At 38.0% G+C, this 27,524-nt stretch overlaps 1 protein-coding gene across 10 annotated transcripts in view; it reads left to right on the top strand.

Annotated features, from left to right (window-relative positions):
- Dg (Dystroglycan) overlaps positions 1-27,524 on the top strand; it is a 512,976-nt gene that overhangs the window by 170,654 nt on the left and 314,798 nt on the right. The window contains exon 3 of one of the 10 annotated variants that reach the window (XM_073955150.1): positions 725-772. The exons of the other annotated variants lie outside the window; for them this stretch is intronic. The gene's annotated coding sequence lies outside the window, so the exon portion shown is untranslated. The remainder of the gene's footprint in view (positions 1-724; positions 773-27,524) is intronic. 10 annotated transcript variants of the gene reach the window in all.

Genomic DNA, 27,524 nt, shown 5'->3' with positions numbered 1-27,524 from the left:
TTTGGTGAAAAAGTGAATGAAGACAAAGATTTTCTTGGAATAGTTTCATTCAGCAGCAGCAATAGATCTTGCCTCTTCTTATTTCATTCATATACATTACTAGGCACAGTGGTCTAATAATATAAAAATAAATATGCAGAACAGCCCCAAACGGAACGTTTGTGTCTTAAGCCATAGAGGAGACATTAAAACGAGATGTAATCTGCTCGTCAAATCTGGAATATAATTTTTAGAAATTTAGAAGCAGACCCAATGCATTTAGCAGGAAACACTCTGGTCAGAACTCTTCTACATCGGACAGTCTCCTTTAAACTATGTCACATTCCCCCACTTCCACATTTGGCATATAAAATTTTCCAAATTATTATCAAGATGACTTTCAGTTCGAACCACTGTGCCTTCCTTTAATGTTTGATAGAACTCATCGCTTCATCACAATCACCATCACCATTGACGTCAGACTCTGACAGACTGATCGTATTCCTGCATTTTATATATGTGTCAAGTCTGCTTTTTTATTCAATTCATAAACTATTTCAATTCGCTGTTGTTTATTATTTTGTTTGAAATTTTATTTTGTTTGAAATTATGATTTCATATTCCGAATTTGTGAGAAATAATCTCTAATAAGAATTTGCGGAATTCGACACTAATAACGTATTTTTCTCATTATTTTTATTTGCCTATTTATTATAATTAAGTTGTTTTTTTCATCTCATTTCAGGTATGTTGCACACATCACATTTAAGGAATTTTGCGGTCTATTTCTTGGGTGAGCAATTTTTTGTTATTCGATTAGTGAATTTTTGTTTTGTTTTTGAAGAAACATTTTTTGAGGTTAAACGGATTGGGTTTCGATGTGTGTCATGTATTTGCACATAATGAATGCCAAAAGGTAATTCACAAAGTCGTTTCAGGCTATTTATAGGGATTTGAGTGAAGAGAAGGTCTTCTTTTCATTTCTTCCCATTGAAGACCGTGCGAAGTTCTACTTCCCATAAAAGAGCACTAAAAGGTCTCTTCCCACAGAAAACCTTTAGAAGGTCATCTTTCCTGAGTAAACATAGAATAACAGTGGACTGTTTTCTTCCCATGCCGACCTTAAGAAAGTTTGCTTCCCATAGAAGACATTTAGAAGGGCTCCTTCCCATAGAAGACCTTTAGAGAGGCTTCTTTGTATAGAAGATTTAAAGTCTTCTTCCCATTGCAGGCCATTATAAGGTTTCCGTCCTATGGAAGACTTTCTGAAGTTTTCTTCCCAGTGAAAGGAAAGAAGACCTACTTCACTTAAAGCTCTTCATTTAAAAGCTCTTCTTCCCATAAAAGATAATTAATTAGACAGAAAAAGACAGAAGACCTCGTGATAGCTTCTATAGGCAGAAGACATTTGACATATAGAAGATCTCAAGACCGCTTGAGGTCTTCTATAGAGAGAGGCAGTCGACCTCTTGGCGTATTCTTTAAGGAGAGGACCACATGAGAAGGCATCTTGAGGTCGCCTATAGACAGAAGAACTCTGCCAGCCTTCTATGAATAAAAGACTTCATAGGCCCTCAATCGAGAGAATACATCTCTAGTTGGTAAATAGGCAGAGGCCTTCTATGGAGAGAAAACCTCTTTAGGTCATCTATATGCGGACGATCTCGTCTAAAGAAGAGCTCAAGAGGTCTTCTGTTGCAAGAAGCCATCTGTCCATAGAACACCTCACGAAGTCTTGTGCCTATAGAAACTCTCGTGGGATCTTCTATTTATAAAAGACTTCAGACCTTAAGAGGTCTTTCCTCTATAGAAGACCTCAAGAGTGCTTCTGTTCATAGAAGACCTCAAGAGGTCTTCTGTTCATCGAAGATTCTCTTGAGATCTTCTCTTTATTGAAGATCCTCTTAAAGTCTTTTATAAAGAAAAGACCTCTTGAAGTCTTTTATAGATAGAGGTCTTTGAAGTCTCTTAAAGGCAGAAGATCTCTTGCGGTCTCTTATAGGAAGAAAATCTCGTGAAGTCTTCTATGGGCAGACGCCTTACTGAGGTTTTCTATGGGTAGTCGACCCCTTGAGGTCTTCTATGGGCAGTCGGGCAGTTTTCCCATAGAAGAAGGTTTGCTTCCCACAGAAGCCCATTAAAAGTTAGTCTTCCCAAGAAGACCTCAAGAGGTCGTCTATCTATTGATTGCCTCAAGGGTTCTTCTATCTATAGAAGGCCTCAAGAAGTCCTTTGTCTATAAAAGACCTGACGAGGTATAAAAGAAACCTCAAGAGGTCTTCTGTATACGAGTATAGAATCACTTTGGAAGGACCTCAATTGGTCTTTAACCTATAAGAAATCGCAAGGGGTCTTTCGTCCTCAAGAGGCCTTTTGTCTAACTAATACGTCTACTCTCCAGAGGTCACCTCCCTAAAGAAGACCTCAAGAGGTCTTCTCTCTCAAGATGTCTCCTCCATACAGAAGACCTCAAGAGGTCTTTTGTCTATAGAAGACCTCACGAAGTCTTGTATCTATTGAGGACTTAGTGAGGTCTTCTGTATATAGTTTAACTTTAGAAGTACCTCAGCCTATAAAACATTTCAAGAGGGCTTCCGTCCATAGAAAACAACAAGAGGTGCTCTGTCTATGGAAGACCTCAACGTGTCTTCTGTCTATGAAAACCTCAAGAAGTTTTCTGTCTATGGAAGACCACAAGAGATATTCTGTCTATGGAAGACATCTGGAGGTCTTCTGTCTATAGAATACCTCAGGAGGTCTTCTGTCTTTAGAAGACCTCAGGAGGTCTTCTGTCTATAGAAGACCTCAGGAGGTCTTATGTCTATAGAAGACCCAGGAGGTCCTATGTCTATAGAAAACCTTAAGAGGTATTCTGTCTATAGAAGACCTTAAGAGTTCTTCTGTCTATAGAAGACCTCAAGTGGTCTCCTATCTATAGAAGACCTCAGGAGGTTTCCTGTCTATAGAAGACCTCAAGTGGTCTCCTGTCTATAGAAGACCTTAAGAGGTCTTCTGTCTATAGAAGACCTCAGTAGGTATTTTGTCTATAGAAGACCTCAGGAGATTTTCTGTTTATAGAAGACCTCAGGAGGTCTTCTGTTTATAGAAGACCTCAGGAGGTCTTCTGTCCATAGGAGGTCTTCTGTCTATATAAGACCTCAGGAGGTCTTCTGTCTATATAAGACCTCAGGAGGTCTTCTGTCTATAGAAGACCTCAAGAGGTCTTCTGTCTATAGAAGGCCTCAAGTGGTCTCCTGTCTATAGAAGACCTCAGGAGGTATCCTGACTATAGAAGACCTCAAGTGGTCTCCTGTCAATAGAATACCTCAGAAGGTTTCCTGTCTATAAAAGACCTCAGGAGGTCTTCTGTCTATAGAAGACCTCAAGAGGTCTTCTGTCTATAGAAGACCTCAAGAGGTCTTCTGTCTATAGAAGATCTCAAGAGGCCTTCTGTCTATAGAATACCTCAAGAGGCCTTCTGTCTATAGAATGCCTCAAGAGGTCTTCTGTCTATAGAAGACCTCAAGAGGCCTTCTGTCTATAGAAGACCTCAAGAGGTCATCTGTCTATAGAAGACCTCAAGAGGCCTTCTGTCTATAGAAGACTTCAGGAAGTCGTATGTCTATTGAAGACCTTAGGTAGTCTTCTGTCTATAAATGACCTCAAAAGGTCTTCTGTCGATTGAAGACATCTGTTCATAGAAGACCTTAATAGGTCTTCTGTTTATAGAATACCTTAGGTGGTCTTCTGTCTGTAGAAGACCTCAGGAGGTCTTCGTCAATAGAAGACCTCATTAGGTCTTCTGTCTATAGAACCTCAAAAGGTCTTCTGTCTATAGAAGACCTCAAGAGGTCTTCTGTCTATAGAAGATCTCAAGAGGCCTTCTGTCTATAGAAGACCTCAAGAGGTCTTCTGTCTATAGAAGACCTCAAGAGGCCTTCTGTCTATAGAGAACCTCAAGAGGCCTTCTGTCTATAGAAGACCTCAAGAGGTCTTCTGTCTATGGAATACCTCAAGAGGTCTTCTGTCTATAGAAGACCTCAAGAGGTCTTCTGTCTATAGAAGACCTCAAGAGGTCTTCTGTCTATAGAAGACCTCAAGAGGTCTTCTGTCTATAGAAGACCTCAAGAGGTCTTCTGTCTATAGAAGACCTCAAGAGGTCTTCTGTCTATAGAAGACCTCAAGAGGTCTTCTGTCTATAGAAGACCTCAAGAGGTCTTCTGTCTATAGAAGACCTCAAGAGATCTTCTGTCTATAGAAGAAGTCAAGAGGTCTTCTGTCTATAGAAGACCTCAAGAGGTCTTCTGTCTATAGAAGATCTCAAGAGGCCTTCTGTCTATAGGAGATTTCAAGAGGTCTTCTGTCTATAGAAGACCTCAAGAGGTCTTCTGTCTATAGAAGACCTCAAGAGGTTTTCTGTCTATAGAAGACCTCAAGAGGTCTTCTGTTTATAGAAGACCTGTCTACTGTCTATAGAAGACCTCAAGAGGTCTTCTGTCTATAGAAGACCTCAAGAGGTCTTCTGTCTATAGAAGACCTCAAGAGGTCTTCTGTATATAGAAGACCTCAAGAGGTCTTCTGTATATAGAAGACCTCAAGAGGTCTTCTGTCTAAGAATACCTCAAGAGGTCTTCTGTCTATAGAATACCTCAAGAGGCCTTCTGTCTATAGAATACCTCAAGAGGTCTTCTGTCTATAGAAGACCTCAAGAGCCCTTCTGTCTATAGAAGACCTCAAGAGGTCTTCTGTCTATAGAAGACCTCAAGAGGTCTTCTGTATATAGAAGACCTCAAGAGTTCTTCTGTATATAGAAGACCTCAAGAGTTCTTCTGTATATAGAAGACCTCAAGAGGTCTTCTGTCTAAGAATACCTCAAGAGGTCTTCTGTCTATAGAAGACCTCAAGAGGTCTTCTGTCTATAGAAGACTTCAAGAGGTCTTCTGTCTATAGAAGACCTCAAGAGGTCTTCTGTCTATAGAAGACCTCAAGAGGTCTTCTGTCTATAGAAGACCTCAAGAAGTCTTCTGTCTATAGAAGACCTCAAGAGGTCTTTGGTCCAAAGAAGACCTCTTCTTTCCATAGAAGCCCACAAAAGGTCTTCTTTCCATAGAAGACCACAAGAACCTTTTTGTCCATAAAAGACCTCAAGAGGTCTTCGGTCTATAGAAGAGCTCAGGACCCACAAGGGTCTTCCGTTTATAGAATACCTCAAGAAATACTCTGTCCATGGAATACCTCAAGAGGTTTTGTGACCGTAGTCGACCTAAAGAGATCTATCCTTAGATGATCTCAAGAGCTCTTTTTTATAGAATATCTATAGGGGTGTTCCACCCACAGAGGTCCATCAAGAGGAATTGAGTTCATAGGAGTCCTATAAGGCTTCTAGACATCTTCTGTTTGTAGAAGACTTCACGAGATCTTCTAGCCATAGAAGACTTCAAGAGGTCTTCTGTCCATAAAAGAACCCATAGAGATCTTCTATCTTGCCATAGAAGAACTCAAGAGAAGTTCTGTCAAAGGTCGTCTTCTGTATATGGAGGAAAATTTTCCGTCTTTCCCGCCCGACTTTGACCTTTCTTTACTGGGTTTTTATTGCGGAATTCCATTTTTTCGGAGATATGGACGACTGACCTCATGACTTTTCAACACAATTGTTACCAAACCTCATCACTGCAGAATAATACAAAGAAAATTTCAAACTGAATCCTATCAACCCAATTCCATCACCAATAGCCTTGGCAGATTCACCCCAAATATTGTAATTTGAAAAACTAAAGTATTGAAAAATGTAAATATTGCTCCACTTTTGTGTGTTTTCGGTTGATTTGGTTGCGAGTTCTTCTTTGTGAGCAAATATTACAATAGATTCGGCAAATGCGTTCCAGTTCATTGGAGTCCACTACTGCTGCTGCTGCTACTGATGATGATGACATCACTTTGTTGGACCTACACAAACACAAATGTTTTATGTCTGTCCATTGACTTGCCTTTGATGCACAGACAAATTATTTTTCATCTTTTTGGGGGGAATCTCTAAAATAAGCCATCCATTTAGGCTGCTAGTCAGTCACATGGAGAATGGATGCTTATTATCAAAATTGAAGTGTATAAAAATAAAACTCCTACCACTCATCATTCACGAGAGACAGACTCCTCAATCCACAATTGTCCTCATTTTGTGTCATAGCGCACACAGCTCCACAAAAGACCCCGAAAACAAAGTAACAAAAATGAATCCCCTTCATATTTACTTTAGCACCAAAAGATAATTCCATTCTTTTGCTTTTCGGTCACATCATTCATTGATAAAATAAATAAGGCTTATTTTATGGTTACTGTGTCTCCTCCCTCCTTTATACATACACATATAAATTACTGTAGCGGGTGGAGATGCTGGTTGGATGGAGGAGTTGGCACATTGTCCATTTATTTTTTGGGGGAATGGTGCTGTAGGTGTTTCTTCGCTCTTTAAAGATATTATCCAAAGCATATTTTTGTTGTTGTTTTTTAGCAGAAAGTGTCAACATCTGCTGTCAAGCATAGAAGGACATGCCATACCACTTTGATGTAGGGTAGAATAGAGCTTTTACATGATGTTTCGTCATGGTTTCCCCCTGGCTTGTTTGTCACGTGGCTTATATGTGTGGCTGCATTGGGGCTTTCCCCTCTTTAGATTTTATTTTGTATTCTGTTTCTCTATTCATTACTTTGTTGTGCCCATCAGGCACCTTGTTATTACTTCCCCTAATTTATTTTTAAAACTCTTTGCAAAATTATAAATATACCCGGAAGAGGAGTTTTCAGTTGGTAGCACCAAAAAGTTAACCTTAGTAATATTTTGACCGAAGAAATTTGAAGTTTTGTCTCATGCTAAAATATTTAAAATCGAAAGCCTGTCAAAAGATGCAAGGGAGATGTCGATCAAATTTTGTTGGAAACCATTGATGCTTTCGAGTGAGAATAATGTAGAAAAGAGTGCTGTCGCAGATGAAGCAGAAGAATATGGTGCGAGACATGCAACTATGTCTCAAAATTGCTTAAATAAAGGATGTTTTTGTATTGAGGTATATAATTTTAAGTAGCAATAAAACAACGATGTATTATTCAATCGACATTAATTTTATTTATCCGAAAGATAATCTTGTGGCATTACATTTTAAATATGATTTCTGGCATATGATCGCCACGACTGGCGCGGATATAGTCCAATCTGGACGTCCAATTTTCGAAGACTTTTTCCAACATGTGTGGCCGTATATCGGCAATAACACGGCGAATGTTTTCTTCCAAATGGTCAAGCGTTTGTGGCTTAGACCGTTTAGACCAATGACTTTACATAGATCACAAGATCTTGGCGGCCAATTCACAGGTCCAAAACATGAAATTAGGCGGTCACCAAACGTCTCTTTCAATAAATAAAATAAAATTTCACTATTTGCAAGCGTTGTTCAGGTGTGAGTCTATCTATCGCCATCTTGAAAAGTAATGACAACTTAAAGTTCTATACCTCTATAAAAAACACCCTTTACTTACATACATACATATGTATTCCCAGTCAGCATTTTTTGAAAATTTTAATCAAATTCGAGTCTTTTTTGATCCGACTGCACGATTAAAAAGCTAGAATATGAGCTCATTTTCTGATCATAAATGACTCCTTTGTCGGTAGGAAAACATAACCTCAGGCGACTCTTCTAAACAAATCACAAATGCGTCTTTTTCGAGTCGTATTTCAATCATTTATTGGTGTTTTGTTGATTAATTTCGGACCCTTTTTCGAGTCTTTTTAGAGTCATGTTTATAATCATTTATGAGTCTTTAGGGAGTCATTTATGAGTCTTTTTGTTAGACGAAATAAATTAAAAAAATTTTCTTTTTATTCTTCTTTGTTTCTTTCCTTCGTTTTATAGTCTTTTCTGCTTTGTTATGTCTTTTAATTATCCTTTATGTTGCTTGGTGGTTAGTATACTGCTTCTTCATTTCACTTGGCAAAACCTGTTGTGTTGTGTTTGTCTGTACCTTTAATATTATACGTTACATTTATATCAAAATTTTGTAGAAAGTGTATATGAGAATTTTATTTTTTTATTTACAACCAAATAAAAATAAAACAAAGCAATCAGTTTTTAATCACCTAACTGTTCAAAATATGATCAGAGTATACATAATTATAATCACTTTTCCAACACCTGTATGACCCTTTTTTGATTAAGCATTTTTCAATCTTCCAGATGATCAAAATGTGACAATAAATAACAAAAAATTGTCACATTTTGAACACCTCAATGATTCATTTGTGATTGCTACACATTTGTTGTTGTATCTTAAATTGAACTCTTTTTAATCATTACAGGGAGTCACTTTCGAGTCCCTTTCTGATCACACAAGCGACTTAATCAATTTTTGATCACCAAAAGGACTCTAAAAAGACTCCTCAATGTGATTTTTGAAAAAACAGTCTTCTAAATGCTATCTGGGTTTGTACAGTAATAAAACCCTCAGCTTTTAGGGTAACGTGGGTATATGGTAATATTCAAAAAAGTTTTTCAATCGTTGAAGTTGAGGTTCACCATTTAATAAGTCGCGAACTATTAATTTATTTTATAAAATATGAATATATTTATATTAATTGAAGTGTTTTAGCCACGATCTCATAGTATGGACCATAACAAATAATTTTCGTGGAAGCTGCGTTGGTGGTAATATTAAAAAATGGGTAAAAATGTGTTGAAGTTTACAAGTTTTTTTGTGTTCTTTCTTGATTTCTGGTCAAACCACGGAAAATTCAGACATAAGCTAAAAGAAAGAATTGAAGAATACCCCTTGGGCAACATGGTTCTAATGTATGACTTTTCGATATATACACTGCATCCCCCTAACATCGATGCTGACATTTTGAAGTTTTGAAAACTGGGTTTTTCGAATTTTTCTTATAATTAGAGGGTGCAACTAGATAATAATCCAAACTAGTTTATAGGATTGTAGAACTCGTGATTCCACGTCGTTCGATGTATATCTCATGAGTGTGGTCCGTACAGCTTCCTAGTAATAGGAGTCCAAAGACGAAAATTTGATGCGTAAATTTTCTTAAAAAAACTATTTTTTGGCTTCAAAATTTGAAACTGTCGTACAGGTACCCCTGAACCCCGCGTGATTTTAGTTTTTTTACGTGCCGGATCTTATGAGCTTTTCCGCGGTCGAATCCACCCACTAAAACGCCGGATATAGATACCTTGAAAGTAGGAAAATCTGCAAAAATATATTTTGACAATTCCGCGAATTGAACCGCGATTTTCTTTGATTATTTTTGCATAAATGTAATCCTTTATACGGGATTATAATATTTGCCAAAAAGGTGTGTCACAAATTACAAAGATTCAGGAGTAATATCCCTATTTATCCCAAAATAAAATGGGGTGGCACATCCGCAGTTCCTGACGAATCTGTCAAAAATAATTTATATTGACGTATTTTTAATAGGGGGCCATTGAAATCGGATGCACCTTATAATCATATGCACATCGCGTAATTTTTGCCCACTTGAAGGTTTTTTGAATAGTAAGATGCAACTGATGGCACACTTTGGCCGCTGAATGAAACATGGGAAAATCCATGCATATTGATAGACATGGACTCCCTGTATCCGAAAAGCACATGCACCTCAACCGATTTAGACCAATTCGCGGATTATACGGTTTTTAATTTCTATGTTTTTTCTTTGATTGTAATTTCAATATTACTCTCTACTTCTTATTTCTATTGCTTACCACAGAAAGCAAATATACTTTCACGATGACTAATTACTTTTCTCGTAGAAGTTTAAGCAAAATACTTCAGGATTTGGATCGAAATTTAGCGAAATAATAGAATAACTCCCAAAATGTATTTTTCAAATTTTTCGTATTTAACCAAAAATATATTTTTGAAATAATTTCCAACAATAAGTTTCCGTTCTTTGTTGTTGCTGTAATATTCAAGTTATAAACGCGATCTTTATAATTTTGGTCTCACATTTTTAGACGCGTTGTCTAGATTTTGTACGTATTTTTAAATTATTTTTTTAGAGATTTCTTGGACTCTGATTTGAAATAAATAAAATTTATTCCAAGATTTCTTCAATATTTTTTGATTTTCCGCGAAAATAAAAATAAATTTAGCAACTATTTTAGCATCTACGGATAGATATCAAATGCTGCTAACGATTCATATATACATGTTCTTATTACAACACAATAGGAATTGTTAAATATTTTTTCTTTACAAGAGAGTAAAACCGCATATAACTTTTGAGTGCAGCATCCAATTTTGTGAACGCGAACAGATTTGAAACCACGATTTTTTTCGTAACCCATGTACCAAATATGGCGGATGTGCTCGCCAAAAAAGTTTTTAATTTTTTTTCTATGTAATTGTAAAGGAAATTTGAAATTTACCATATACACTTTGATGCGATCAAAAATTAGCCTCATCGAACTAATGCCTTGAACCTCAAATATGTTTGAAGTCCGAAATCCGTTTTAGACAATTTGGTCCTGTCCGTCTGCCGTTCTGTCTGGTTGGCTGGTGGGCAATATAACTCTCGAACAGATCAACCGATTTGGTTCAAACATTAAAACTCGCAATATTTTGTTCAAACTTGGATCAAGTTTGAAAATTGACAATATTGGTTCACACCACCCATCTCTCCCTACAAAACTTTCAAATTTTATTATGAAATTTGGTACACAATAACTCTTGAACGCATCACTAATATTTCTTTCGTGATTTAAACACTAATATTTATTTCAAAAAATATATCAGGTTTGATGACGGACTACTCCTTCGGGTACTCCCCACAAACAATTTTCAATTTTGTCGCAAAAGTCAAGCCTAAAAATGATTGCTGAGCACAGTAATTTGTGAATTGAGTATCCGATTTGGTTGAGTATCCGAATTACACGAAATTTTCCATAGATTAACCCCCATTTCAAGGTGTCTTTAATGGATCGAAGACGCTTTAAAGACGCCTTCTAAGTAGAAGTAAATAAGTAAGTAGAAGTTCTTTTAAAAGAATCTTCTATAGATAGAAACACCTTCGAAAGGGTGTTCTGTAGAAAGAAGTCCATTGAAAGGGGTGTTCCGTAGATAGAAGACCAGATAGAAACTCATTTAATGGGGTCCCTTTAAGACCCTTCAAAGGGGCCTTCTATAACTAGAAAACCTTTCAAATTTTTCTCAAATGTCAAATTTTGCAGGTCCTTGAAATGTCTAAAAGAGATTGATGACCACAATAATTTATGAAATGAATATCCGATTAGCCTGAGTATCCGAATTGCAAGGGGTCTTCTGTAGATAGAAACCCATAGGAGTCATCAATAGATAAGAGCGCAAACAAACAAAACAATTCCCGTACCAATCACACAAAGTCACAAATATTTCAGTTTCTCTGAATCGTTTCGCTCTCAAAACAAAACAAAACCACCGAAAAAAGCCTGTTTTATATAAAAACACAGAAGAATAAATTACAACAACACGGTCATAGCAAAGAATAAATCACAAACTTTTCAATGCAACTAAAACCGTACGATCACTGAAATGAACTTGGGCTATACTTTGCCGAAACAAAAAGAATTTTTGGCACCACCGAAACAAAAAAATTTTTTGGCAAACATTTGCTATGCTATGGCATTGATCCTACACTGAGGCACATACACACCTTTGATTGCATAACAACCCTATCAGCTAACATCATCATTAGTGAGTGGAGAGAGAGAAGCTCTCTTTGCTTGCTCGCGAGATGCGGAATGTTGTATTTTTTCAAGCACCAAATGAATCATTCATGTCTTTTGAACTTATTCGTTTTCTATCTCTTGTTGTGGAATTAAAAACTTTTTGCGATTCGTTTTGTTCGCACTCATGAATGTAAACAAAACGAAACAAAACAGGGAGTTCGATCAACGTGGGTTATGTTTCGTTTTGTATTGTTCCTATGGAAAATACGAAACGAAACCATTGGAAATGTTTCATAAAGTATTTTTACGTACGCTGCCTATAAATCAATCTTCTATACAAGTGTTCTTGTATAGATGTTCTTAAATACAAAGAGGAACTTCTTTGTATTTAGGGTGTCTCCCCAGAGGAGTCTTCAGTAGGTAAAATTATAGGTAAAATATCCGTCAAAGGGTTCTCCTATTGGCAGAAGCCCACTCAAAGGGATATTCTATAGAAAGGGCATTGCGTAGATGGGCTTTCTATAGATAGAAGCCCCTCAAAGGGTCCTCTCTAAAAAATTGGGTTTCTGCAGATAGAACCCTTCAGAAGGGTCTTCTATAAATATAAACTCCTTCAAAGGGTCCTTCAAATGAGTCTTCTATAGATGTAAGACGGCGTCTTCTATAAACAAAAACCCTTAAAGGGATCTTCAACAGATATAAGGCCCTGTGTGGATAGAAGACCCCTTCAGTAGGGCCCTCCATAAATAGGAGATCATTTAAAGGGCTCTTTTATAGCTGGGTCTTCTATATACAAAAATAGAAGCCCTTTCAAACGGGTCTTCTACGAGGGCGGTTCGGAAACTTCTTAGCCTATCAATGAAAGAGAATAGTTAGTTTTTCAAAAATATTTTTATTTTTCAATATAATCTCCTGAAACTTCAATACACTTAGTCCAACGCTTTTCTAGCAATTCTATCCCTTGATTAAAATAGTTTTCCTTAAGGTCTTCAAAATAGTGGTTTACAACTGTAATTGCATCTTCATTTGAGGTAAAACGCTTGCCAGCAAGGAATTTTTTTAGATTTGGGAACAAGTAAGTCACTGGGAGCTAAATCAGGAAAATAAGGTGGGTGGTCAAGCAACTCGTACTTTAATTCGTTGATTTTAGCCATTGTTAAAACACTCTTGTGCGCTGGTGCGTTGTCTTGATGAAAAATTATTTTTTTGTGTTGTAAGACGTTTTTCTCGAATTTGTACATTTAATTGATCCAAAAGGTTGCAATAGTACTCTGAATTTATTGTTTTACCCTTTTGCAGATAGTCAATCAATAAAATACCTTTGAAGTCCCAAAAAACCTTTGCCATAACCTTACCAGCCGATTGAATTGTTTTTGCCTTCTTTGGGGCACTTCCTCCAGCTTCAGTCCATTGTTTGGATTGTTCTTTTGTCTCTGGAGTATAGTGGTGGATCCATGTCTCATCAACAGTTGTGAAACGACGCTTAAAATCCATTTTATTTCGCTTAAAACGATCCAAACACGCTTGAGAAATGTTCATTCTTATGCGTTTTTGATCGACTGTTAACAAATGCGGCACCCATCTTGCAGAAAGCTTTTTCATCTGTAGTTCTTTATGCAAAATTAAATGGACTCGATCATTTGAGATGCCCATGATATTAGCAATTTCACGCACTTTTATTCGTCGATCATTTAATACCATATCATGCACTTTGGCTACAATTTCTGTTGTTGTTGCTGTTTTTGGACGTCCACAACGTGGTTCATCTTCAATGCTTGTACGACCACGTTTAAATTCAGCAACCCAATTTTTTACTGTTGCATATGAAGGAGCACTTTCACCTAACACATTCACCATATCATTATGAATTTCTTGTCCCGATAAACTTTTTTTATACCCTCAGCCTTTAGGCTAAGGAGGGTATATACACTTTGATACGATGAAAATGTGCCTCATCGAAATAATGGTTTTAGACCCCAAGTATGTTTGGACGAAATGTGTTTCAGACAATTTGGAGTCGATCTAGCCATGTCCGTCCGTCTGTCTGTCCGTCTGTCCTGTCACTCCTTCCGGTACCTCCCCCACAAAAGTTCGAAAATGTTCGGAAAGTTTGTGCGCACGATAACTCTTGAAGGGAGTGACCGGATTGGTCCATACTTTGTATAGCGTAAACTTTCTACCAGAGTTATATGAGGTTTCAATATGGTCTCAATAGGTCCACTCCTTCGGGTACCTCCCACACAAAATTTCGGAAAAGTTCAGTTTAGGGCCATATCTCGAATCGCTTTGATTTTTGTTTTAGCAACTAGTATTCACTGCCCCCCACACGGCGGTACAAGTTTTATCTGGGGCAAGTCCATACTTCCTGAGAAATAGCCTGAAAGATGCAAAAAGCCCCTATGACACCGTGTGTAGTGGTTGGAGCGCGAGATAACTATCGAAAGCATCTGCCGATTGGGTCCAAAAATTTGGCCTTCGTAATATTTTGTCCAAACATAGTTTAAAGATATAAGATAAGCCATAACGGTGCACTCCTTCAGGTACCTCCCCACAAAACTTAAAAATGTTCGGAAAAGGTGTGCCCACGATAACTCTTGAAGGGAGTGACCGATGTAATCCATACTTTGCACATCCTAATATATCTACCAGATATAGACCAGGTTCGAATATAGACTATATTTGTCTACTCCTACTGGTACCTGTCACACAAAATTTCGGATAAGTTCACTTTAAGACCTGTTATAGAATCAGTTTGATTTTTGTTGAAGCGATTTGCATTCGCTACCTTCATTACGACGATAAAAGTTTTTCAGGGACAGGTACCATATTTCTTGGGAAAACAGCCCGAAAGATGTTAAAACCCCTATGTCACCGTATGTGGCGGTCGGAAAGCACGATAACTCTTGAACTCTTGAAGGGTACCTCTCCCACAAAAGTTCAACATTAGTGCAGCTAGTTCCTATTCCACATTTTTGTCGGCAAGTTCAAATGACCAAAAAGGGCCACAAAATTCTGAAGAGACCTTAAATACATTCGATCTGTCCGTAGGTAAAAATTTCACTCCGCATTGGCTGAGGGTATATATCTGTCGGCAAAGCCGACTGACACTTTTTTTACTTGTTATGTAAATATTTAATGACAGCACGCATTTCTAATTTTCCCATTGTAAAAAAATTGCGGATGCGTCTTTTTTGAACACCTGTTTCTATATGAAGCAGTTGTCAGATCGAAACAAAATTTAACATGTGTTCATAACAGAGATGGAAGTTTCCAAAACACTTAACTTTTTTCTATTTATACCGCTCTTTTTGTGCTAGGCTAAGAAGTTTCCGAACTGCCCTCGTATATGTAGAAACGCTTCTATCTATAGAATATACCTTAAAATTATCTTTTATCTGTAGAAGATATCTTTGAATGGGCTTCTATATATAGAATACCCCTTCAAAAGGGTCCTCTATAGATAGAAGACTATTGAAAGGGCTCTTAAGCGTTTTATATTTTTTATTTTTATCTACAGATAGATGGGGTCTGGTTGAAAACCTTTATGAAGGATATATTATAGTTGGAAGCCTCTCAATGGGTCTTCTATACATAGAAGCATCTTCAAAGGGATTTTCTACAGACAGAAGTGCTTCAAGAAGGTCATCAATAGATAGAAGCTTAGCTACAAAATTTATTGGACTCTTGACAGCAACGATAACGACTGCAGTCCTTTATAAGTCATATGTTTAGGGACCCACGTTGGGCGCCACATTTAGAAATGTATTAAAAAATGAGGTTTTAGTCCAGAGGGGGGGGGGGGGGGGGGGGTTCTTGATCAGAAAATACTTTCCATTGGGGGAAATTGCGTTCATGTGTTAGTTGCCCTTCATACCTATATACCCTTCCGATGCAATTTTTATGTGGAATGCAGACGTGACCAGCGTTTCCACCTTTTACAATGATTTATGTGTTATTCCAAATAATGTAAGTTTCCTGCACCATCCTGAGAGTCAAAACCAATTTGTCATGGCAACTGACGCTACTCAGCTGCGCCGCACCGCATTCAAACTATGGCTGCTTATGGCATCTGTAACTGCGTCCGTATGAATGCTATTCAAACCCGCTTGATATGCTTGTTGATCTGGAGGTTCTCTCTTGCAACTCTGGACCTCTTATTCTAGATCATGAATATTCTCCTTGAACTGCCTGAATGAACGGCCAATATCTACCATATGGTGGCTCTCTCTTATGTGATTGTGTTGCTGTATTGGATTAATCTTTCCCTCCTCATGAAGATGGTCCACTGGAGGCACTCTGTTGCTGTTCTCAGGGCGTCATTCTCACATGTTTGAATATTTTTCCATCGCCTACCACTTAGATTCTCGGACCAAACTGGCCCCGCATAGCTTACCACAGACCAACCTATCGGGTTATATGTGTTCAAGAAGGTTTCTTTATCTGCACCCAATGTGCTGCTGGCTAGGTACTTGAGGACCTTGTTCCTACATTTCAGCTTGTCGCAGATAGCTGCCGCATGCGTGGACGACGAGAAAATGCTGTTGAATGTGACCCCTAGCATTTTAAGGTAGTTAGTGGTTGGAATTCTGCTACCATCGACCATGACATTCAACTATCTTCTCATCTGAACCGTACATGTAGTGAACAGAGTGGTCGTAGATTTAGTGGCTAATATTTGCATATTCTTCACATGGAAAAAGGTGGCAAGGTCGGTCAAATAGGAGTTCAGTCTTTCACAAATGTCAGCAGGGAAGGTACCTGAATCGTCCGCATACGTTACAATCTCAATCTCGTCAGGAGGGGCGAAATACAGGAAAGGTAGATGGTAAACAGTTCCGGAGATATCACCCCACCTTGGGAAACTCCCAAGTGTTCCTTATCTTCTCCCGATAATTATGCTGACATAACATAACTTATTTTATATGTGGCCTTAATCTTAGATTCTACTAAAACCCAACTCAAGCTAGGTACACCCATTAACTAAGAAGATTACTTAAAGAATGGCGTTCAATTGCATTACCTTCAACTTGAAGTATAACAGAAGTCAGTCAACGGCCAAGTTTCCGGGTTGATTGTGCAGAGTATTATATTTGTTTACGAAGATGGCAACAAGATATAATCTGTCATTCAGTCAGTCCTCTTAAAGCTACTTAATATACTAGGTAGGTAGACTAGGTAGGCAGAGTAGTTTACGAGATTACATCATTTATGAAATGTGCAGCACGCAACAGCTGATCGATTTTACAAAACTTCAATGTAACCTAACAAAGTTCAAACGATTTTAAATATCCCCCTTTTACTTCCTCTGGTTATGCAAAGGGAGAGATTAACATTAGATATGTTGTTTACTCGTATGTACCTACATAACTGGGGGAGCTTAACCAAGTGGAACTAATGCATCATTGGGTGTTTGCTTGTATGTTGTTGACTTAAATAGATACTTAACAATGTCGCTGACAACAATAGCAACAGCAACAACGACAATATCAGCGATGATGATACTGGCAACTAACTCTGCATGTATTTCACCCATTGCCGATGCCATTCATTCGCCTGTTTTAACCAAATAATGCAGGTCATAGCCATTCACTGAATTGTTGGAGACAACTACAGCGGTTCAATGATTAAGTTGTTGTCTTTTTCTGTAAATTGTGGTTATTGTTGTTGCAAGTTTTGTTTTGTTGTTGGGTTAGTCGTTAATTGTTAACTTGCAATATTTAGCAGAGACAGAAGATATACAGTAAGGCAAGAAAGGTATTGCAAAAACCAAAATTGTAGAAAATTTCATAGTAATTGTTCGTTTATCGCAACAAGTTATGTAAAAACTATACGGTTTTTTGTGCAAATCTCTTGCTATAGGTCCTTACAACAATATTCCGTCAAAAATGTAAAGGTTATTTGCGATTTATAACAAATACGGTAAAAAATAAGAATTAACTACTACTTGGGGGTGACAATAAAAGTATTGCAACGGGAAAATCAGTACTATAAAACTATAAATTTTTTGCAAATTTTTGCGGTCATTATGCATTTTTATGACTTTTGCGGCTAATAATAGACTAACAGTATTGAATGTAATAAAATTCAGTGATAAAAAATGCCGTTCTGGAGGGTCTTCAGACAGGTAAAAAACGCATGAGGCCATATTAACAATAGACAATGACGTATAGGTCACAGGCAAGTAGGCAAAGAATGAATATTTGACTCAATATGTATTGTAGGATAATGGAACAATGCAAAACTGACCGATTTTGGCTTTGAGAACATCGAAATATCTCTGGAAAGTATATGGAAAAAATTGACACCAGTGAAGTATTTTGGAACGACCTACGACAGAGCACTATTTCGTCTCTCAATGGTATTGATATGATTTAATTTTTACTAAGAGGATAGATATTATCCTCTGCTATCATAATAAATCCAAAAAATTGCGCCAAATCCAATAAAACCCATCAAATATGGAAATTAAACCGCTGCTGGAGAAGCTGGAATACCGAATATTTGGGTATTATATTCTTTACCATGGAAAATAGTATGCGAAATTGGGTTCACGGATATAATAATGATTGGGAAGGCATCCCCACTGACATCATTAAGAAATATTTAATAGTCATTAGTCTGAAAGTCAGAAAAATCGATCCCGAAAGCTCAAACAAAGTCAACTACCACTATTCCAAACACCAGATCATGACATGTTAATCTTATTTGTGTAAATTACCGATATAATATAACAACACAGAGCTCTTAAATACATCGGGCCAACATCCTGATATCAACCCTCATAAAATTGTTGGGTCCAATTTAACAAAAAACTCCAAAAACATCCTCCAACGTAGGATCAAGATTTACTAAAAATTGGGGAACCAGTATCCTTAGAGTGGAACATACCGAGCCTTAATTTTTGGTTTAACTAAGCTCATTAATGCTCCAATGAATGTCCAAAGTAGATACACAACTCATTAATGAACACACCTTTGGTAATTCTCGAAGAAACCATCGATTTGGTAATTTTTGCAATACTTTTATTGTCACCCCCAAATAGTAGTTAATTCTTATTTTTGACCGTATTTGTTATAAATCGCAAATAACCTTTGCATATTTTGACGGAATATTGTTGTAAGGACCTATAGCAAGAGATTTGCACAAAAAACCGTATAGTTTTTACATAATTTGTTGCCATAAACGAACAAATAATATGCAATTTTCTACAATTTTGGTTTTTGCAATACATTTCTTGCCTAACTGTATGTGGCCTCAGCACGCACATTGCTCTACAAATTGTTTACTTGGCTCCCTTCATGCTACGATTATCTGTGGCTTTCTCTACAACGAATGAGGCGACCACCCACCCCCACTCCAACCCCTCACCCTTTCCCGCTGGTTGTAATTGTGAATGGAATGCCCTTTTTTATCTCTTATCGTCGTAATCAACAGCACTTATAGAAATAACAACAACATCCCCAACAACAACAACTCAACTCTACAACATAACCTTAGATCACAATGTTGTGGTGCTTGCTTGCTCTTATTCGCCGCATTTTTTGTGTGTAGATATTGGCCTTTGTTAGTTTCAGCTCTAAGCAGAGGAATGCATAAATGCTCCCTTTTCAATTGTTGTTGTTGTTCGTTTGCTGAATCGAAAAAAAAAAACTTGAAAATAAAACAGGGAAATGTGCCGCCACCAACATTTTTTATTGTTGTCGTCGTCATCGTCGCCATCGTTGTTACTGACCTAATTTTGTTAAATTTTCGTTGTTATTTTCTTCGACAATAAACTTGCGTCCCCTTTTCTTCGTTCCGTTTAATTTTTATAATGCGGAAATGTTTTTTAATGCCCTCCAACATCAGGGGATGAATGGTCGAAGGGGTTAGATAAGGGTGTTATATTTATGGAAGACCTGTGAAAGGTCTGCTAGTTACAAAAGAACTTTGGGAGGTCTTTTACCTGGACAAAACAAAAACAAAAACCTACAAAACAAAACCTACAAAGGGTCTTCTGGCTATAGAAGACCCAGGAAAGGTATTCTAGCTGCAGAAAACTTTTGAAAAGTCGTCTAGCTATTGAAGACCAGTGAAAAACTTTTGAAAGGTTTTCTATCTATATAAGACCTGTGAAGACTCTTCTATTTATAAAAGGCCTGTGAGGGGTGTTCTCTATAGAAGCAGACCTATTAAAAGTATTTTACCTGTACAAGACCTGGGAAGGGTCTTCTATCTGTAGAAGACCTGTGAAAAGTCTTCCAGCTGTAGAAGACCTGTGAAAGACTTTTGAAAGGTTTTCTATCTACAAAAGGCCTGTGAGGGGTCTTTTCTATAGCTGACCTATTAAAGGTATTTTACCAGTACAAGACCTGCGAAGAGTCTTTTGGATACAGAAGCCCTGTGAAAAGTCTTCTAGCTACAGAAGACCACTAAAAGGGCTTCCAGCTATAGAAGACCTGTGAAAGGTCTTCTGGCTACATAAACCCTGTGAAAGGTCTTCTAGCTGCAGAAGACCTGTGAAAGGCCTTCTAGCTATAGAATGCATATGAAGGGTCTTCCAGCTGTAGAACACCTGTTAGGGGTCTTCTACCTGTTGAAGACCTCTTAAGGGACTTCTAACTATAGCAGACCTATGAGGAGTCTCCTTGCTGTAGAATCACCTGTGAAGGGTCTTCTTGCTATAAGGGGATTTCGGAAAGTCTTCTTGCTATAGAGGACGTGTGAAGGGTCTTCTATTTATAGAGGACGTGTGAAGGGCCTTCTATTTATGGAAGATATGTGAAGTGTTTCCTGTAACCTGGCCTGTGAAGGGTCTTCTAGCACTAAAAGGCCGGTGAAGGTCTTCCAGCAATAGAAGTCCTGTGAAGGGTATTATGGCTACAGAAGACATGTCAAGGTTCTTCAATCTATAAAATGCCTCTGAAAGGTATTCTTGTTATAGAAGACCTGTGAAGGGCCTTTTAGTTATAGAAGACGTGTGAAGGGCCTTCTAGTTATAGCAGAACTTTGAAGGGTCTTCTAGCTATAGCAGAACTTTGAACGGTTTTCTAGCTATAGTAGAAATTGTAAGAGTCTTCGAGTTATAGAAGACCTGTGAAGATTCTTTTAGCTGTATAAGACCTATGAAGGGTCTTTCAGCTGTAGAATACCTGTCAGGGGTCTTCTATCTGTTAAAGAAATTCTATCTATAGAAGACCTGTGAACGGTCTTCTAGCTATAGAAAACCTGTGAAGGGTTTCCTAGCTATAGAAGGCCTGTAAAATATTTTCTAGTTACAAAAGACCTGTGAAGGGTCTTCTAGCTACAGAAGAACTTTAAAGGGTCTTATAAAATACTTGTAAAAGGCTTTCTAGCTATAGAATTTCTGTAGATTATCTTCAAGATATAGAGAGGGTCTTCTAGTTATAGAGGATGTGTGAAGGGTACAAGACCTCTGATGGACCAGCTTGCTATAGAATCTCTGTTAGGGGTCTTCTATCTATAGCAGACCTATGAAGGGTGTTCTGGCTGTAGAAGACCTCTGAAGAGTATTCTTGCAATAGAGCGACTTCGGAAAGTCTTCTTACTATAAAGGACCTGCCAAGGGTCTTTGAGTTATAGGAAACCACTGAAAGGTTTCGTAGGTACAAATTACCTTTGCAGGGTCTACTATCTAAAAAAGACCCGTGAAGCGTTTTTTTAGCTTAAGAATACCTGTTAAGTTCTTCTTGCTACATGAGACCTGTGAAAGGACCTTCTAGCTATAAATAACATATAAAGGGTCTTTTTGCTATAGTAGACCTGTATAGGGTCTTCTAGCTATTGAAAATCTGTGAAGGGTCTTCTAGCTAAAGAATTTCAGTGAAAGGTCTTCCTACAATATAAACCTGTGAAAGGTCTTTTAGCTATAGAAGTGCAATGAAAGGTCCACTAGCTACAGAAGACACTTGAAAGGTTTTCCAGCTACAGAAATCCTGTGAATTGTCTTTGATCTACAGAAGACCTTTAAATTGTTTTCTAGCTACACAAAACCTGTTAAGGATTTTTGAGCTATAGAAGGCCTTTGATGGGTCTTCTTGCTATATAATTCTTTTCAAGGGTCTTCTATCTGTGGAAGACCTGTTAAGGGACTATCTATCTAAAGCAGACCTATGAGGGTCTTCTGGCTATAGAAGACATGTGAAGGGTCTTCTTGCTATAGAGGGATTGCGCAAAATCTTCTTGCTATAGAGGACCTGTGAAGGGTCTTCTAGCTATAGAAGTCCTATGAATCATAGAAGATCTGTGGAGGGTCTTCTGTGGAATGTCTTCTAGCTATTGAAAACCTTTAGAGAGTCTTTTAGTTATAGAGGACTTCTGAAGGGTCTTATAGTTTTAGTGGACCTGTAGAGGGTTTTCTAGTTATAGAAGACCTGTAGAGGGTAATCAAGTTATAGAAGATGTGTGAAAGGTTTTTTTAGCTATAAAAGAAAGACCTGTATGGGGTATTCTAGCTATACAAGACCAGTGATGGGTCTTCTAGCTTTAGCAGAACATTCAGGGGTTTTCTAGCTATAAAAGACCTGTGAGGGGTCGTCGAACTGCAGAAGACCTGTGAAAGGTCTTCGAGCTACAGGAGACATGTCAAGGTTATCGTGCTACAGGAAACTTCTGAGGGGTTTCGTAGGTACAAATGACTTCTGAAGGGTGTACTAGTTAAAGAAGACCTGTGAATCGTCTTTTAGCTTAGGAAGACCTGTTAAGTTATTCTTGCTATATAAGACCTTTGAAAGGGCCTTCTAGCTATAGAAGACCTGTAAAGGGTCTTTCAGCTATAAAGGCATGTAAAGCGTCTTTTAGGAATAGAAGACCTGTGAAGGGATTTTTAGCTATAGCAGGGAAACCCTTGTAGGGTTTTCAAGCTAGTTATGGAAGGCGTGTGAAGGACTCCAAAAGACTTGTGTTTGAGATACAAAAGACCTGCGAAGGGTTTAGCTGCCGAAGTCTTGAGAAAAGCGTTCTCCATAAAAAGACCTCTGATAAGTCTTCGAGCTAGCAGAAGGTCTTCTAGCTAAGGGAAACCTATACAGGGGCTTCCAGCTAAAGAAAGCCTGCAGAGAATAGAATAGAAGGCCTCTGAAGGGTCTTCTAGTTATAGAAAACCTATGAAGGGTATTCTAGCTATAGAAGACCGTGGAATGGTCTTCTAGAGTTTGAAGGGTTTTCTAGCTATATTAAACCTTTGAACGGTCTTCTAGTTATGGAAGACCTGTAAAGTTTTTCGAGCTACAAGAGACCAGTGAAGTTTCTTCGAGCTACAGGAGACCTCTGAAGGTTTTCTAGATAAGGGTCATCTAGCTATAAAAGGCCCTTGAAGGTTTTTTTAGACATAGTAGACCGTTGAACCGTCTTCTAGTTGTGGAAGACCTGTGAAAGCTCTTCGAGCTACAGAAGACCTGTGAAGGTTTTCCTAGGAACAAATGACCTCTGAAGGATCTGCTAGCTTAAGAAGTCTTGTTAAGTTATTCTTGCTACATAACACCTGTGGAAGGAACTTCTATCTATAGAAGACTAAAATACCGTTTTAGCTATAGTAGACCCTAAAGGGGATTTTAGCTATAGAAGAACCTTGAAGGGTTTTCTAGCTATAGAAGTTCGGTGAAGGGTTTTCGAGCTATAGAAGACCCTTGAATTGTTTTTGAGCTATAAAAAACCTGTGAGGGGTTTCTACAGAAGACCTGTGAAGGATCTTCTAGCTGTAGAAGAACTGTAGAGGATGTTTAGTTATAGAAGACCTGCAATAGGTCTTTCAGCTATAGAATACCTTTAGATTGTCTTGTAGCTGTGGAATTCTTCTAGCTATAGAAGTTTTTTAGAAATAGAGGACTTGTAAAGGGTCTTCTAGTTATTGAAGACCTGTGAAGGATCTTCTAGCCATTGAAGACCTCTGAAGGGTCTTCTAGCTACAAAAGACCTGCGAAATGTTTTAAAACTATCGAAGTGCTCTGGAAGGTGTTTTGCTACAAAAAGCTCGTGAAAGCTCTTCGATCTACAGAAGAAGGGTCTTCGAACTGAAGGGTCTTCGAACTAAAGTAGACCTATGAAGCGTATCCGAGCTACAGAAGACCTGTGAAGGATTTTTTAGCTTACAAAGATCAGTGAAGGGTCTTTTAGCTTAAGATGGCCTGTTAAATTGCTACAGAAGACCTGTAAAAATCTTGTAGTTTAAGAAGACCTGGAAATTTTTTTTTTAGCTACAGAAGACCTGTGAAGGGGTTTCTAGCTCCGAAAGACCTGTGAAGCGTGTTCCAGCTACAGACAACCTGTGAAGGGTCTACCAACTGCCGAAGTCCTGGGAAAGATGTTCTAGCTACAGAAGACCTGTAAAGGATATCTTAGCTATAGAAAACCTGTGGAGAGTCTACTACCTACCTCTGCTGAGCATTCGAGCTACAAAAGACCAGTGAGAGGATCTTTTTACCTATAGAAGACTTCAGATGGGCCTTCGAGCTACACACAATTGAAGTGGTATTCTAGCAAGAAGACGACCAGTAGAACGTCTTGTAGCAGCAGAAGACCTTTAGATGGTCTTGTATCTATGGAAAACCTTCATAGGGTCAGGAAGGAAGGCCTGTAGAGGCTCTTCAAGCTATAAAAGTCCTATGAAGGGACATCTAGTTATAGAAGATCTGTGGAGGGTATTTTAGCTGTAGAAGGCCTGTACAGGTCTTCTTGCTATATAAATCTTGTAGAGGGTCTTCTAGCTATAGAAAACCTCTGAATGGTATTCTAACTGTAGAAGAGCTGTAAGTGGTCCTCTGGCTATAGAAGACCACTAAATGGTTATCTAGCTATAGCAGATCTCTGAACAATCTTCTAGTTATAGAACACCTGTGAATGGTCTTCTGGTCTGTGGAGGGTATTTTAACTACAGAAGGCCTGCATAGGGTCTTCTAGCTATAGAGGACTTTTAGAGAGTCTTCTGGTTACAGACGACCTGCAGAGGGTCTTCTAGCTATAGAAGACCTCTGAATGGTTCTCTAGTTATAGAAGATCTGTAGAAAGCATATTAGATATAGAAGCCCTCTGATTTGTGTTCTGATTGGCTTCTAACTATAGAAGTTCTGTTGAGGGTCTTCTAGCTATAGAAATCCTCTGAAGGATCTTCTGGTTATAGAAAATCTGTGGAGGGTATATTAGCTATGGAAGGCCTGTACAGGCGAAAATTCTTCTAGCTATAGAGAACCTGTGTTGTATCTGTAGAACACCACTAGAGGATATTTTGTTTTCTAATGGATCATCTATCTTTATAACACCTCTGGGCTAAACTATAGTTAAGTAAAAACTCTCCGATTTTTTGAAATTTTTTCCAGAGGTTGATATTGTTTCGCTGATCACGGGAATGTATAATTTTTTGGGGGGACGGATCCGGTTACCCTGTTATTTGACCCGAAAATCCGGGTACAAAATCCGGTTTAGACCCCTCTCTACTGAACCGATTGGGTATCGACCTGCAATAGGTTTTCTAGCTATAGAATACCTTTAGATTGTCTTCTAGCTATAGAAGTTTTCAAGTAATAGAGGACTTTTAAAGGGTCTTCTAGTTATTGAAGACCTGTGAAGGATCTTTTGGCTACAAAAGACCTGCGAAAGGTTTTCAAACTATAGAAGTGCTCTGGGTTCTTATAGCTATGACCTGTGAAGGACCATCGAACTACAGAATACCTGTGAAGGGTCTTCGAAGTACAGCATACCTACCTTCATAGGTCCGAGCTCTAGTTATAGAAGACCTGTAGAGGGTGTTATAGATATAGGAGCCCTCTGAATGGTATTCTGATTGGATTCTAACTATAGAAGTTCTGTTTAGGGTCTTCTTGCTATAGAAATCCTCTGAAGGATCTTCTGCTTATAGAAAATCTGTGGAGGGTATTTTAGCTATGGAAGGCTTGTACAGGTGAAAATTCTTCTAGCAATACAGAACTAGAGTTTGGGAATTCCCGACTTTTTTTCATTCCCGGGAAATCGGGAATGAAAATTTCTCATTCCCGGGAACCCGGGAATTCCCGGGACCGTGGTAAATCGTGGGGTATAGACGTGACAGAGAGTATGCAAACATTATGTGTAGTTGTGTCATTAGTTATCTCTTTGGAACAATATTAAGGGTAAAATAACAATAGGGTCAAAAAGCAATAGCAAACATCTTAAACGACGTCTGTATGTATGTATGCGGTCAAAATCCAATAATTCGTGACTAATTAGCGGAGGTTATATAAAATATATTTTTCTAACAACCATCCTAGTAAAGCTTCCTTGATATCAAAGAGTGCTGTCCGATAATATTTTTAAAATCAACGATATCGTATGTTCTTCTTATGGTTCGAAATGCGTGTTGATCACATAACAAATCCGTTTATAAAGAATTTTTACACGGCTGACCTTTTGAGTACACGGTGGCACCAATGATATAGAGTCGTACTTATATGAACATACATACCATTGTTATTACTGGTTTCCAATCCTAATATGCTCTATTTGCCACTTACACATTATACAGTGTTTTATATTTCAAACAATAATTTTGGAGAAAACAACAATTCGAATGGATCACAGCTTTTATATCTTATGTGAGGTTATACAGACTTCGAATTCCAGACAAAAACACCAATTATCGAGAGGACCAATACATACATATTTTATACGAATTATGGCGATTTTTCTAGTGGGCCCGCAATTACGAATAATCGGGGCACGAATTATCGCCATTCTACTATATTTCCAATATTAAACAACTATAAGGCAAATAATATATGACTTATACATGAAAATACAAATACCCGTATTCCCGGGAATTTCAAAAAATTTTCCCGGGAAATTCATTTCAAAAAATTTCGGGAATTCCCGGGAAATCCCGGGCCGGGAATTCCCGACCAGAAACTCTATACAGAACCTATGTTGTGTTTGTAGAACACCTCTAGAGGATCTTTTGTTTATAGAACATCTCTAATGGATCATCTATATTTAGAACACCTCTGGGCTTAACTATAGTTAAATAAACTCTCCGATTTTTTAAAATTTTTCCAGAGGTTGATATTGTTGCGCTGATCACGGGAATGTATAATTTTCTTGGTGGACGGATCCGGTTACCTGGTTATTTGAATCGAAAATACGGTCACAAAACCCGGGTTAGACCCCTCTCTACTGAACCGATTGGAAAGCTTATGGAAATACCTATCCAACAAGTGGTGATACGATGGGGTTATTTTCAGGTGTGTTCAGAAGGTATAACCCAAAAACCGATTTTTGGACCTGAGGTTTTCCATAAAACCCTCAAAATGCCGAAAATGGGCCCACTATAGGTGCTTGCTTAATTTGTGCCAGATTATAGCTCTTGCTTTAACCTTTCCAAAATTGTGCTATATGTTGTAATACCTTCTCTGGATCCCGAGATATGGTCCTTAAAATCATGACAGCCCGTTTTTCAAAGTGGATATTTAGAGAAAAGTTTACAATTTAAAATAAAATTTTGTTCCCGTTCTGGAGATTTGCACCTGTCCATATGAGAAAGTCTTAAATCCCAGGCCGAAGTCCAGCTATTTAAATAAAAATGTATAATTTATAAGAAAATTTTGTTCAATTTAGAATTTTAAAATTTTCCGTTGGCACCTGTAGTGTAGAGAACTAAGCCCAACAGAACCGGGTTGTCGTGATTCTAAGGGCCATATCTTTGGAAAATTTTCAAAAAAAAAATCGCAGAGTTTTTACTAAACTAGAGTTGTTCCCACCTCTGAATAGTCTTCAAGTTATAGAAGACCTCTGAAGGGTCTTCTAAATACGTACATACATATGTATAAAATAAACTATGTATCTGTAAAAAGCCTTAGCTTACCTTAGCGT

The sequence above is a fragment of the Musca autumnalis genome, unplaced genomic scaffold (genome assembly GCF_047663935.1).
Source record: "Musca autumnalis isolate F117 unplaced genomic scaffold, ASM4766393v1 scaffold_5, whole genome shotgun sequence".
Classification (NCBI taxonomy): domain Eukaryota; kingdom Metazoa; phylum Arthropoda; class Insecta; order Diptera; family Muscidae; genus Musca; species Musca autumnalis.
Note: the sequence above shows the minus strand (reverse complement) of the source record. Positions and strands in the feature narration are given on the sequence as shown.